Consider the following 16,161-nt stretch of genomic DNA (forward strand, 5'->3'; position numbering starts at 1 on the left):
GGTAACTTAAAAGAAGCTTAGCATGGGGGTTTGCTTTCAGCTTGTCTTTGGGTGTAACGACCCCACTTTTTACCCCAGTTCAGTAAGGTGCCCAAGTTTACTAACTTGGTCTTCAGACTTGACAACCCTGCTGTCCTTAGTCAAAATATGTACAGACTGGTCCTGTCATGACAACCTCCTGTGTAAGGCTGAGTGTTGGGCCTTGTAACACATGTGGAAAGCTACAGCCAGAGTCACAAGTTCTGGCGCACAGGAGGGTTTTATATAATTCTTTTTTATATTATATACTAGTCGATAAGGCCCGTGGAAAAATCCACTGAGGCAGGTTAAAATTTTTGATGACGTCAGCAACTTATCCATTTAAAATTTAGAATTTTTTTTTCACGTTGCATCTATTGCGTAGAGTTTAAAGCGCTCATCAAGAAAATGTATATGATCATATGCTTTTGATATGAGCGGTTAATGAGATATAAGAAAGGGCTTAAAAATTTTGCTAACATCAGCAATGGCCCCATCAAGACCGAAAATTATTTTTTCGAAATTTGTATACCCGTTGCCTTTATGTTATAGCTCTTGAAACGCTGATCAAGAAAATGTATAGGATCATGTACTTTTGACCAACGGTTGCAGAGATATTAAGGTTTGAAGGCTTTTTGATGACGTCATCAACCCGTCCTTTCCGAAAGGGATTTGGGGACCCAGGTTTAGGAAACTTACTCAAATTGGTCCCAGGTAGTCCCTAGTTACCCCACAGGAGATGACGTCAGTTATTTCCAACCGTTTCCAAGTTATTTAGCCTTAAATTTAAAAGTGCAATGCAATGGCTTCACTAATCTTAATATACTTTCCTTTGACGTCAATATTGCTCTACCGTCAAAGGTTGCTAATTTACAGAACAAATTTCTAGGCGATGTTTTATAGACTTTATCAAAGAAGTTTTATCCACTTTGCTAAAGTCACAGACAGAAGCTCCGTATTATTATAAGAGATTTTTGACATATACATTTTTTCCATTTGTGTTTGTTCTGTAACCAGTCCGTTTATGTTGTTAGCTCTGTCTTGTGTCGTATTGTTTGTGATTGAAGGATTGTTTTTTCTCTTTAAGATTTTCTCATTGAATAGTTATAGGTCCAAGTTGGACAGTACTCATGCTTGTAATAAGCAAGAAAGTGTATTCAGCACCTTCTTCTGGGAGCCTAATCCCAATTTTATTTACATCCACCGTCCCTGTAGACAAGATACTTCAGTGCAGCTTGCTGTATTGTAAACCTTTTTCATCATTTAACTTTACTCTTAAAAACGTTTAAAGAATATATGTCTGTACTTTCTAAAATCAGAGGTGTAATTTTGTTGTGATGCACGATGCTGATGCAAAATTCTTCATACTTTGTTTTTATTATTGGTTCTTTGAGTTGTTTTTATCTTGTATTGTGCTTTCCTGATAACTTTTCTGTATGCAAGTTATGAAATATACGAGGAGACAGGCCTATTTTACATTTAAACAGAAAAAAATGGTTTTAATAAATATTAATTTCCATTAGGGTTTGAATTTTCAATTCTTTAAACAGTGGCTTAAAAGGTGTTAGACGATCTTCAAAAGTAATAACTCGGATTGTATGTTTTTGTTTTTTGTAAAGTTTTAATAGGTTAGTTTTATTGGTACTTGCCCAGGCTATATTACTATATGATAAGTGACTATGGAGGAAGGAAAAGGTATAATTGTTGGTTAAAGCGTAAATGACCTTACTCACCAGAACATATATAATAAGTCCCTGTTTTCTGTAACTGGATAAGATGTGCGAAAAAACCATTAAATGGAAAAACCTGCTTATGTTTACACACAAAAAAATGGACGGAAATTTATTTAAAAAAAAAATGGAAACAAAATGTGTTTGCTGTCAAAATGATAGAAATCTTTTCCTATTCTGAAACAATGCATGAGCGCTCACAGGAGGGATTTTTTCACCTGTTTCATATTTCTGAAGAACGACAAACAATTAAACAGTTTGAAATGACTACATCAAGAATTAAGTAAAAATATTTTATTATTTAAAATTTTTGTCAGTTCATCGACTGACTTCTTCAGTATCGCTTACAATACAGTATTAAGAATTAAAATATCTTATATAGTAATAAAAATAAATTATATACAATTAAATACACAAGGGTTTAAAACTGGTTTCCATCACCATCATCCTACTATCAACTTAACACATGGTTTCTACAACTTGCATTTTTCTGTTCTTTTAGTTCTATTCCAGTCATGAGAACCATTAAGTCCCTGATGTTGTGTGACGAGTGTCCCTATCCAGAATTTTTCTTTATCTAATAGCAAACTATCAATTTGCCTGTTTGTTAAATTCTCTCCATTGTTCACAACATCAACTATAATAAACCCAATATCTTGCACGGAGGCATCAGGGCATTCATTAATAAAATGTTTCACAACTTTGCAAGATGGTATCTTCTTTTAATGTGGGATTTGTAATTCGAAAGTCGAGGCTTCCAAGCAACGGTGGATCCAACACCCTGCTTACCACATAATTTACAAAAAGCAACGTATATAACGTTTTTTAAACTGCAACTGCTTTCGCGACGAATTTTAAATTTCCTGCCAGTTGCTTTTGATACTATAAAAGTGGTTTCAATTACATAATTCTTGCAGGAGTCGCATTTTTTATTTTTACATTTCACATAACCTGCTGCATTGTCGTTTGATAAATCGGACTTGATGTTGTAAGGATCAGCACGTAATATTAAATCCCTTATATTAATCTCTCTGTTATATGCAACCAATATACTGTTTTCTGGAAACAGCCGCAACAAGTCTGGATGATTACTAATAATGGGCATGTGGGTCTGGACAATGGTTTTAATGTCGGGTCCTCTAGGGTTGAACTTTGTGGAGAAGATAACTCTTGTTTCAGAATTATTGCGGGTAATCTTTTTCCTAGCATCACAGCGTGATATTGTTCCTATATGTTGAAATGTTTTCTTAATGACACTTTTATTATAACCTCTTTTTGTTAAATAACCACAGTACTTGTTTGATTTCTCATTATAATCAGTATTGTTACTGCAGATCCGACGAAGACGTAATGCAATACCTTTTGGTATACCTCTGATAGAACTTTTATTGTGGCAGGATGTTGCGTGAAGATATAAATGAGCATCTGTGGGTTTACTGTAAACAGTTGTACTGATTTTGTTATCTTTCAATGACATTTGCAGGTCAAGGAAATAGAGTTTATCACCTCCAAAATCTTGGTTAATAGAATTCATAAAAACAAAGAATTCTTGTAACTTGTCATTGCTACCACACCATAAAGATAGGCAGTCATCTCTATAACGACCAAAATACAATATTTCAGGAGAAGAAGAATGCATTTTTTCAAAAACAGCGTCGTCTATGGAAGATACAGCTATATCTGCATACGAACAAGAATTAGGTGCACCTGTTGCTGTGCCATTCGTTTGTAATAAGTGCTCATTTGCGAAAACAGAATTGTTATTATAAAGACATAAGTCTAACGCATCCATAATACATTCTGTCGATGGTTTCTTAAATATTCTTTTATCCATGATTTTTCGCACGGAATCTAAACCATTTCTATTGTCACTGCTAGGAAACATGTTAACAATATCAAAATATAGCAATTGAGTGTGATCAGGTATGCCTTTTTCGTTAATTGAATCAATAATGTCCAGTAAGTGAGACGTGTTCTTAATTCTACTACGCATATTTTCAGTAAACGGTGCACATATAACTTCAAGAAATCTAGCTAAATTCTCGATAGCAGTGTTACAACCAGAAGTAAGTAATCGTACTGGAGTACCAGCCTTGTGAGTTTTGTAAAGAGTGGAGTTTTTGCCTGGACAGGCATTCTCATTCACTATATATTCTTTCCATTGCTTTGATATTTCACCATTTTTAAACCATTTTTCAGCCCAATCTTTCACCTTTTGGATGTGTTGTAAAGTTGGATCATGTTCTAACGTTACAAAGGAACTCCTTTGTATCTGTTGTTTTGCCTTTTCCTTGTCAGTTATTTTGTCTACAATTACGAAACGGTTTCCTTTGTCCTGTGTCCTAATTATTAAATCACCATCTTTATTATAAAGTTGTTGTTTTCTCCATGTGTTTAAATATATTCTCTGATCCTTAGTCAAATTATCTTTTACTGTTCTCCTAGAAGTATCATTAAAAAGAGATCTTTCAATGTTTGATATGAAAGTCTCGAGTTCCGGCGAATTTGTTTTTGGAGCAATCCATGTAGACGGCTTTGTCGGGGGATTCTTTATCTCTATATTGGATGTATCATTGTTATTTGAATTTTTGTTTCTAAATATATATCGTGCTCTAATACGGTTTTTGAAAGAGTCGAAGTCTTTTAGGAGTTGAAGCCAATCGTAATTCATTGGCGTTGGAACAAATGAGGGCCCCTTAGCGCAAAGTTCTTTCATAGGAGTAGATATCCGTTTAGAGTCAACATTAATAAGGATAGGATGATGATCATTCACAACAGTTTCTAAAGTTACCACCTCAGGTGCAGGACTTAGTTGAATATCTTGGAAACTATTCAGAAGCCGTGATATATTATTTTTAAAAAGAGAGATATTAACTCCATCTCTTACCAACTTTTTTTCTCGTCGCTTTTCTAATATAAATTGAATTCGATCATTTTTCCTTGTAAACAATGTACGGATATATAAATCTCGTTCTGGAAAACTTGTTTTTTGTAAAAGCTTAATGGAACATTCTTTCAATATGCTGAAATACTCACAGCCTTTGATATTAGAATGGAAACGCAACATAAAACCTTTCGGTACACTATTGTATTTAATGTAGGTTGACATGAATACGATGTGATGACGGTATCGTATAATCTTGTTAATTCTTGGAAAGATCCTCAAGCTTGCGGTTACGAGGTATTTACAATACTGAGTTACGACTCTACTTATTTATAATGTCAGCACAAAAGTAATATGGTATCTAATATAGGAGAAAAATGACTTGTATCGAAAGTAGGAAAATAAGTGATTAAAACAATATTTCTACGTAATCAGCTAATATATAATGACAGAAAAAATAAAAATGCTAATTAAATACTTTCGTTATTTTCTTTATCTAATATTCATGACTGATATTAGTTTGTTAATGTCCTTAAAGTTGTCATATAACCCCTTTTAAGGAATAACTGTAGCCTATGGTTTGTAATTCCTGATTTTCTTCCGTAATCTACTTGCAGTAATTTACTTCTCATTATCATCGTTGATGATGGCGTTATATGTCTTAAAGAAGGGAATAGGATGATATAATTTGTCTTTTTCTGGACTTTAATGATATTTTCTACCCGTAAGTCCTTGTCATCCTTTTTTTATATAACAGGACACCAAGGTTGGATATTTATAGCCTACATTTTTAGTTTGCATTTTTAAATTTTTTTCCCATATGACCAAATTTTTTGTTGTAGTTACACTTTTGAGTTCAAACACCACAACCTTTATGGTGGTAGCTCTTTCTACTCCTTATTTTTTTCCTCTTCTTCTCCTTAAACATTTTCGATAAAGAAAATTAATTAACGTCTCAAAATTTTAGTGTTTTCGCGATAAAATTGATTTGAATGTTTTTAAACTCTTGCATTTCTTGCATTTTGTTTTTTTTTAAGCATATGACATGCTTAAAAAAAAACAAAATGCAAGAAATCCGCTATTTCAACTATTTTAAAAACAAAGACCTTTCCATGCTAACCTTCCATTGCTCATTAGAACATTTGAGAATTAAAGAGAGCGAATCTCAATTGAACTTTAAAAGAAATATTTTTAGATACACTAACCGACTTAAAATTTGAAAAGAAAAGTATCGACTGCTACAACCTTTCATGGTCTCTTCACCCTCTTGCACAAGCTTGCGTTAAAGAATATCAGTTGGTAGTAAACCAAATCGGCAAACCTCCGTTAAAAATAACAACGAAAACATCGAATTACCTTATTTACAACAGATTAATACAATCGTACAAAGTAAGAACCATTGTGTAAATCAAACCACAAAAGTGAATGGGTAACAGCAGAAATGCCCTAATCAAAAGGTAATAAATTGTTTCTTTGATTTTTCTGCCAGTTTCGTTGTATACAAGAAAATAACTACACCGTAGTAATTAATATTTTACTATTTTTATGTACAAATTACGATTCATCCAATACGGTTCTCATTTTGTGGAAATCGTTGAAATCATTACGATCATTATTTGCTTGATATTTAAAAAGAAAGTACTCAAAACAACTAAGTGATTATAAACTTAAATATGTTTCCTTGCAGTGAAAACAACACAAATTTCGCCAATGCATTTTTGCAAACCCTATAAATGCTGTCTTTCAAATATGTGTGTAAATTCTGCTAGATTCTGTTTTATTTTTTGATTAATGCTTGCCTTAATTGTGCGCAGTAACTGTGTATCGTTTAACCCTATTCGGTCCGGGATTTTTGGAACATATTGTGACCGGGGTGGCCGAATCCTCAATAACCCTCAATAACTGTTCATGGGTTTGTCCAAATTGAATCAAACTTGGCACAGTTATAATACGTCACAAAAGAAACACAATGGCAGCAATAAATTTTTGCTTCTTGTGTCAACACATTTTCTGTGACGTCATCAAAAGCTTAAAATTTGTGCAAACTGCCACTATCTTCATAAAATTCAGTTACTTTAGTTCTAGAGCAAATTTCTACATTCTGTTTGAAGTTTCTGTAAGATAAATAAGCGTTATTTAGCAAAACTGCCAGAATTTGCCCGGAAATTGGATTAATCACATGTGCAAACCATGCAAAATAATTCTTCTTCATGAAACAAAGTTGTGTTGTGAGTTTCAAGTTCTAAATGACCGAATGACCGAATTGGGTTAACATGAAAGTGTGCAATATTTATAAACTTATGCTACTAATGCCATTGTTTTGCTTTTCTAGCTTCCAAAAAACCTTTATCACTTGAGTATGTAGTTATGATTCGCTTTACACTGTTTTCAAATCGTTTTAAAGTGTTTCCGTCTACAATATAAGAACATTCCACGTAAATATAGATGAACGGTGGGTGGAGGCACAACGTGCATCCTCCTCTGCTGAAAATCTTATTCACCAATTGAGACAATAAATATACTTTACAGTGAAAATGATAAAACATCTCAGTTGCAGTATGGAAAAGTGCTATGAGAAAAATTAAACAATAACGGAAACATAAGTTCTATCCAGAGATCAATTAAACAAAGATGACAGTTAAAAACAAAATGATTAAAAAGAGTAACCAACACATGAAATTTACCCCATGTAGTTAGATGTACAGTCCCTCCTATTCACAAAGGTCTTTGCCATACACTTCCCAAGAATCGCACCAATTATGCGCCTATACGGTAGCGATAGGATTAAAAAATTTCGCCATTTCTTTGATGTGTTTTTGCTAGTTTTTTTAATTCCTATAGGTACATCAGATATTTTAGATTTAATTTGACGCCCTTTATTGTTTCCATTACGTGCCATTGAGCTTGTGATAATATTTTCATCCGAGATCAAACCATCCATGATTACAATTTTTAAATCATTGTTTTAATTTCTCTAGTGTTAATTTTTGTGTTACTGGTTCTTTTTAGACACTTGACAAGGTGGCATGAGGACGAGGGTCTAAAAGCATACCCGGTAAATATGTGGCTCTTTTTCTTGTTGTGTGTTCCGCAATTAGCTGTAAATATAACAAAACACGTTTCTTTAGAAAAGCTGTACTGTTGTTGTGGACAAACAGAAACAAAACCTGAACCAATCTTAATCAATCTTGTCTTAAATCAATTTCAATTTTAATCAACTTTAATTGCAATAAGAAATATTTCTATTGCCTCATAACAAAACGGTAACACATGACACATAAAACTTCAAACAGGTGTGTAAATTTAAATGTGAAGTGAACTGTATTCTTTTTTTACCGCAGAAGCGGTTACAAACGTCAGAATAACTCACCAAATTTTAATTAACAAATCTCTATAATAATAACCGTAATTTGTTTCAAATTGATATATTGTGCTAGAAATGCTTGAAATAGAGATGCCAGGAATATGGAAATATAGTAGATAGAAACAGTAGATTAACCCTATTCGTGCTGGTGGGACTGATTCAGCCCCCTCACTTACACCCTAAAATTTTGTTACTTTTTCAAACTGTTGTCTACCTTTATTTTCCAAAAAAAATTTTTTGAATTATGCCGAAGTGGCAAAAGCTTTATGTGACTTTTTAGTTTATATTGTTATATTATTTTGTGTTTCTATTATTATTGTTACTAAATTCATCATAATAATGCAATCGTTAACAAAATTCAAAGTTAGTGTTTTTTCAAACATAGAGTAGAATCCCATTTAGTCATACCCTTGGGTAACTCGGAGTTCGTTTAGTGGCGAGATTTCATGTCTCCCTTCGATGTGACCACCCCAATAAAGCCACAAGTAACTCTGACCTAGCGTTAAACACCCGGTGGGGCGCTTAATAAAAGCCGCAAACTGTGTCACACGGTTATGTAAGCAGTCTGTCTTAAATTGAGTAAAGCGTCCAAATTATAGTGTTTCAGATGCAATATGTTTTTCAAAAAAACAACTTTACTGGAAGTTTACCGGAAATAAAAAAACACTTTACATCCTGTTGTTACCCCATCATAGCGAAAACAAACACTCGATATTATTTTTGCTGAATAAGTTTAATCGTGACACAGGGCTGAGCAATTAGTCAGAGTAACCCATGTCACACATAGGCATAGTACCCTTTCCAAATAAACCGTATTGAAAAACTCTGTTTAATGAAACCACAGGAAACCTTCCGTCGCTAACAGCATTAGGTAAGAGTACATTAGGTAAACCATGTCGCACTTTATCGCAACTTCGGTTTAAATAAAAACAGGAAATTGCCTGTTGTTACACCACCCAACTAAAAAAAATCACTTCACAATTTCAATTTGTGGAATAAGTTTTCATAACAGTAATAAAAGATGTAGCTACCTAGCTGCATTTAGCATAAGAATTATTAAGACTTTTGTTGTAGCCATACTGAATTTGGCTACTTTAACAATTAAGCCAAAGGTAGTTGAGAAACTGACGATCTAGATAGCCACAAGCCCAACATAAAAATAATAATGTTGGCTAGAATAATAATCTCTTATACAAAACTGAATAGTAAAAATTAAGGCTAGCCTATTTCCTCATTATATAAGCCAAATATAAGGAAAAAGAAGTACGATGGAGAGTATATAGCATTTCTATGCGATTTCGTCCCTATACATCCGAATTATAAAAATTCAAACAAAAATTCACAATAATCCAGCAATTTAATGTGGTCATTCTGTAGTACAGTTTATAGTAAGCGAGACAACGTGTTTATCAAGGAGCAAAGCGATGGAGTGTTTGTTGTTTTTTAAAGATGGTGCCAAGCGGAAAATGGGGACGAACTGATATTTTCAAGAAAACGAAAGAGGGAAGTATGAATAGCTAGCTAGTATATCACTATTTTTTACATGTAATGAACCTCTTCTCACCCACACCTAACTAGCAAATAACTCCCAACATATGTGGCAAAATAAGCTGGTATAACACTACCAAATTGGCTAGCTAGCAGCATAAACTAGGTAGTTAACCAGCACAAAACTGTTTTTCTCACTAGCTACTTATCTGACATAAAACTGGCTACTTGGCCGGCATAAAATTAGCTATGTAGCTAGATTTAAATGATCCTTAAGACATATTTTCTAGTCATACACATACTGCACAATGAGTTAATTATGCTCTGATTAGGAAAGTACCATCAAATATCTACAATTGTCCACAAAATATGTTGGTTCTAACAATTTTAGACAAAAAAACTAAGAACCAAAAGTTTAGCCAAATCAGCAAAAGAACATTGGTATAGACATATATTCTTTTTAGCAGAAGAGCCTGGACTTTTTTTATAAATAAAAGAATAAATGCAACCTCCATAATGTGTTTGTTGCAACCTTGTCCATAGTATTTTTGAAAAATATAGTGAAAATGGAAGGTTATGTAGAGCTATCACTATTTTTCACTTTTAGGTCATTCACACCCCTAAAAAGCTCCCTAACTAAAGCATAAAACATAATTTAGTGGCTCAGATTTTCTAGCTAAATAAAGAGGGTGCCGATAAGCCGCAAACGCCCGCATATATACGGGCGAGTTCGGGCGACTTTTCGAATTAAATTGACGGTTGTCGGCCGAAACCGCCCGCACTTTCCCGAACACGCCCGAACTCGCCCGGAACATTCCCGAAATGCAACACCTTGTAACATAAACATGGCGGACGACAGTTAAAAGAATGCGTTTGAAGAGAAAGGAGTTAATAAAGTTTATATATAAGTTATTTATCAAGTAAATCTTATCACAAATCATAAAAAACAGTTCCTTTAAGAACTTCGCTATCACATAGTTAGTTCATTTTAATTTTTATACTTTTTGCGGAGAGTAGCGAAGTGCGCGCCAGCGCACGGAGCGTAGCAGAGCCTATTTCCTCATTATATAAGCCAAATATAAGGGAAAAGAAGTACGATGGAGAGTATATAGCATTTTTTTTTGTTGGATGAACATCACATTTGTTTACATAATCATACCATTAGCATATTTTTTAACTTAAATTTCCTTCCTTATACGCAGCTAAACATAAGGACAAAGAAATGCCAAACATTAAAGTTAGTAAAAAATATGAATTCAATGTGTCTACATGCTCTTCAACCAACAGCCAGGGCAAAAAAGAGTTCTGCTTTGCAGGAAATGTATTATTTGTGTAAAAATTAATTGATAATTAGAAATCCTACTTACATTAAAAGGCGTTATGCATTTAAATGTGTCAAGATAGAAATGTACAAAATAACTTAATATTCGTTTAAATTTCTTTTTAGTGAAGTAAAAATGACGAATGTTGATAATGCAGACCATCTAAATGTAAGTATTTTTTACCTATTTAATATTAACAATGGTAAAAACATTTCTGTGATGCAAAAATTTGCTATTTTTATGTGCTTTTAATAGCCAGGTGAGATAAGATAAGCGATTGTCAACAACGCAAGAGTTAGCATATAAAGGTATAGAGTATGAAAATAATTTAAGAGAACTTTTTTGTAGGAGTTACAGGATAGAATATCTAATTTAGAGAAAAAAGTGGAAGATTTAGAGAGAATAGTAAAAGTAAGAATACGCCAGAAATAGCCTAAAATGTAGAATGTGTTAAATAGTAACAACAGGTTGATAAATGGTTATAAAATTATATTAAGTTTGCATTTTTATGATAGTTTAGAATATAGCATTTCAATAAGTATTGTTTCATTCATTTAGGAATTAGCGGGTGGAAAGAAGGATTTAACGTGGGACGCCTTTCGGGACTTCTGTGCCAAGAACAAGTCACTGGGAGCTTTTATAAGCTCCCACAACTACAGGTCCTGGAAGGCGTCCGGGGTCAAAGGACCTACACCAGAGAGGATGATGAGCGGGAGCGGGAGAAGAACAAAAGGAGATATGGTAGAGGGAGGGGTGGAAGAGGAGCAATGAGGTTTTAGTTTTTTTTTTGATTTTTTAACTATTTCATTTTGTTCCAATTTCTTTTATTTATCAAGTTATCGAGATTTTATGTGTTTATATCAGAACATTTAGTTTTGTTGCTGATGCAGTTCTATAATTCTGTTTCTTAACACTTGTGTCATTTTATCAGTAACTTTAGAAAGAATTATAAAGAATTCATTTTCTGGATTGTTCTTATTTTATAGTTCAAGTTGTTCTTAGTTTGTAAAGGAAATTGTTGCGCCTTGCAAAATTTATAAACAACAAACTGCATACTTTACGTTTGCGAGTATAGATCTTTTCTTTAGTTAAATTTATTTATTTATTAACTAGTCGATAAGGCCCGTGGAAAAATCCACTTAGGCAGGATAACAGAGAAAAACAACCGTCATTTAAATTTTGACGACGTCAGCAGAGACATGTCAGAACACAAAATGTTTTTTTTAGAAATGTGTATGCCTGTTGCCTTCATCGTATAGATCTTGAAACGCTGAGCAAGAAAATGTATAGGATCATGTACTTTTGGCAAACGGTTGCAGAGATATTAGGGTTTAAAGTTTTTTAATGACGTCATCAACCCGTCTATTCCGAACCGGATTTGGGGACCCAGGTTTGGAAAAATTACCCAAATTGGTCCTAGGTGGTCCCTAGTTACCCATGCGGTGAAAAATCATTGACGTCACCACCTCGTTTCCAAGTTATTTGGCCTAAAAGTTTTAAGTGCACTGTAATGGCTTCACTAATCTTAATTAACTTTCCTTTGACGTCAATACTATTTAAGCGTTAAAGTTTGGTACATTACAGAACAATTTTATAGGCGATGCTTTATAGAATTTGTTAAAGAAAATTGTAAAGAATATATTCCACTTTGCAAAAGTCACAGACAGAAGCTCTGTATTATTATAAGAGACTAGTCGATAAGGCCCGTGGAAAAATCCACTTAGGCAGGATAACAGAGGAAAAAAAAATATGTATACCTGTTGCCTTCATCGTATAGATCTTGAAATGCTGATCAAGAAAATGTATATGATCATGTATCTTTGACAAACGGTTGCAGAGATATCAAGGTTTAAAGGTTTTTTGATGACGTCATCAAACCGTCCATTCCGAAACGGATTCGGGGACCCAGGTTTGGAAAACTTACCCAAATTGGTCCCAGGTTGTCCCTAGTTACCCACGCGGTGAAAAAACATTGACGTCACCACCTCGTTTCCAAGTTATTTGGCCTCAAAGTTTTAAGTGCATTGTAATGGCTTCACTAATCTTAATTAACTTTCCTTTGACGTCAATACTGTTTTATCGATAAAGTTTGGTAAATTACAGAACAATTTTATAGGCGATGTTTTATAGAATTTGTTAAAGAAAATTTTGAAGAATGTAATCCACTTTGCAAAAGTGACAGGCAGACACACGGAATTAGCGTATTATTATAGAGACTAGTCGATAAATCCCGTGGAGTAATCCACTTAGGCAAAAGGACAATGGAAAAACAGGTTGTTTTAGTTTTTTTGCTGACGTCAGCAGTGCAAATACAAAATAAATATATTTTTTTAGAAATTTGTATACCTGTTGCCTTCATCGTATAGATCTTGAAATGCTGATCAAGAAAATGTATATGATCATGTATCTTTGACAAACGGTTGCAGAGATATCAAGGTTTAAAGGTTTTTTGATGACGTCATCAACCCGTCCATTCCGAAACGGATTCGGGGACCCAGGTTTGAAAAACTTACCCAAATTGGTCCCAGGTTGTCCCTAGTTAACCACGCGGTGAAAAAACATTGACGTCACCACCTCGTTTCCAAGTTATTTGGCCTCAAAGTTTTAAGTGCATTGTAATGGCTTCACTAATCTTAATTAACTTTCCGTTGACGTCAATACTATTTTATCGGTAAAGTTTGGTAAATTACAGAACAATTTTATAGGCGATGTTTTATAGAATTTGTTAAAGAAAATTTTGAAGAATGTAATCCACTTTGCAAAAGTGACAGACAGACACACGGAACTGGCGTATTATTATATAGACTAGTCAATAAGGCCCGTGGAAAAATCCACTAAGGCGCTGAAGAACAATGGAAAATTAGGTTGCTTTAGATTTTTTGCTGACGTCAACAGTGCATATACAAAAAGAAAATTGGTGAAATTTAATCATTTGTTGTCTGTAATGTGCAGAGGTTAAAACGCTGATCAAAATAATGTATAGTATCGTATGTTTTTGAAAAGAGCCTAAGGAGATATAGGGTATAAAAATTTTGCTGACGTCAGCAAAGTTCCTACCAAAAGTTCCAAAGAAAAATTTCTTCACAAATTCGTACACCCGTTGCATTCATCATATAGATCTTGAAATGCTGATCAAGAAAATGTATAGGAACATGAACTTTTGACAAACGGTTGCAGAGATATTGGGGTTTGTAGGTTTTGTGATGACGCCATCAACCCGTCCATTCCGAAACGGATTCAAGGACCCAGGTTTGGGAAACTTACCCAAATTGGTCCCAGGTGGTCCCTAGTTACCCACGCGGTGAAAAATCATTGACGTCATCACCTCGTTTCCAAGTTATTTGGCCTCAAAGTTTTAAGTGCACTGTAACGGCTTCAATAATTTAATATAGGATATTGACGTTAAAGTAATATTATTGACGTCGCGCCGTAACGTCAGAAAATTTAACATATTGGATATGCATTTTTCGGCAACATCAAAGGAAAATGACGATATCCACTTTGCCTGTTACAGACACACGGAACTGGCGTATTATTATATAGATGACTAGTCGATAAGGCCCGTGGAGTAATCCACTTAGGCAGAGGGACAATAGAAAATAGGTTTTTTTAGATTTTTTGCTGACGTCAGCAGTGCAGGTACAAAAAAAATTGGCGAAGTTTAGTTTATTCGTTGCCTGTAATGTGTAGAGGTTAAAACGCTGATCAAAATAATGTATAGGATCATATGTTTTCGACAAACGCCTAAGGAGATATAAGGTTTTAAAAATTTTGCTGACGTCAGCAATGAACCGTCAAAACACAAATTTTTTTTAAGAAATTTGTATACCTGTTGCCTTCATCGTATAGATCTTGAAGCACTGATTAAGAAAATGTATAGGATCATGTACTTTTGGTAAACGGTTGCAGAGATATTAGGGTTTGAAGATTTTTGATGACGTAATTAATCCGTCCATTCCGAAACGGATTCGGGGACTCAGGTTTGGGAAAATTACCCAAATTGGTCCTAGGTGGTCCCTAGTTACCCACGCGGTGAAAAATCATTGACGTCAATACCTCGTTTCCAAGTTATTTGCCCTCAAAGTTTTAGATGCACTGTAATGGCTTCATTATTTTAATATAGGATATTGACGTTAAAGTAGTATTATTGACGTCGCGCTGTAACGTCAGAAAATTTGACGTAATAGACATGTATTTTTCGGCAACATCAAAGAAAAATGAACACATCCACTTTGCCTGTCACAGACACACGGAACTGGCGTATTATTATATAGATGATATATACCGTATTAGTCGAAAAAGCGCCTCCCCTAGAATTACCGGCCCTTTTGCCATGATATATTTAAAAATCGCCTGCCTCGAATGAGCGCCCCTCTAAAAGACGCGAGACACGTATTCAAGGAGGCGCTCATTTGAAATAAAATTTGAAAATTGTTAACACAATACTTTAGCAATCTTTTTTGTAAATGAGACATAAAACACTTGTTTAGTTAGATTTATTGCTTTTATTGTTTAGTTGAGGAGAAAAGTTAAAGCTATATTTGTTGTTGATTTTATTTAATATAAAACTCCCTTTAATTAGCACCCCCTTAGAAATTAATGAGAGTCGCAGCAGATACGGTACGTTTGAATTTTATAAATTTGTTAATTTTTTTTAAAAGAATATTAGTCCATAAAATGTTGGCATTGCTTTTTGAAAAGTCGTTCTCTATTTCATTTTTATAGATGTCATTTATATATTTCAAAATCATAGTTCTAACGACGAAAAGAAAATTTAAGAAACTAATGATTTGAGCCTGAATCTGTTCTTATTTTTTGCAAATTTGACGGCTCATCTCTTATGAAATTGTTCTTATAAAAAAGCGTAACTTTTTCTCTAGATATATATGCCTTTTTTACTCACTAAAAACACTCAATAATTTTATGCCCTGTTGGTCTAATGGCTATGGCACTCATGCAAATGAGAGATCCAGGTTCAAATCCTGGACGGGGCTAGGAAAAACAATTATGCATCTAACAACAGCCAGGTAATCCGTGGTCACACATTATCGAGGTGATTTTTTTATCTGAATCCTTATATATGTGAGAAAACGTGCCAATTTTATAAAATCAATTACTTAGTGCATGTGTTACTTTGCACCAAGTTGGCTTTAAATCTCAAAAATATAAAAAAATCCTATTTTTAGCCTTTTTACCGTGTATTTTTGATTATATTCGGCTATATTTTGTATTTTTACTCAAAACTGCCTATCATTTTTCTTTTTCTAAAACTTTGAATGAAACTAACACTTTTTGCCGAAAAATGTCAAACTCCTATAATTCGAAACTTATGTAATTTGAATAATTTTTAAATCC

This window comes from Hydractinia symbiolongicarpus, chromosome 2 (genome assembly GCF_029227915.1).
Source record: "Hydractinia symbiolongicarpus strain clone_291-10 chromosome 2, HSymV2.1, whole genome shotgun sequence".
Lineage (NCBI taxonomy): Eukaryota > Metazoa > Cnidaria > Hydrozoa > Anthoathecata > Hydractiniidae > Hydractinia > Hydractinia symbiolongicarpus.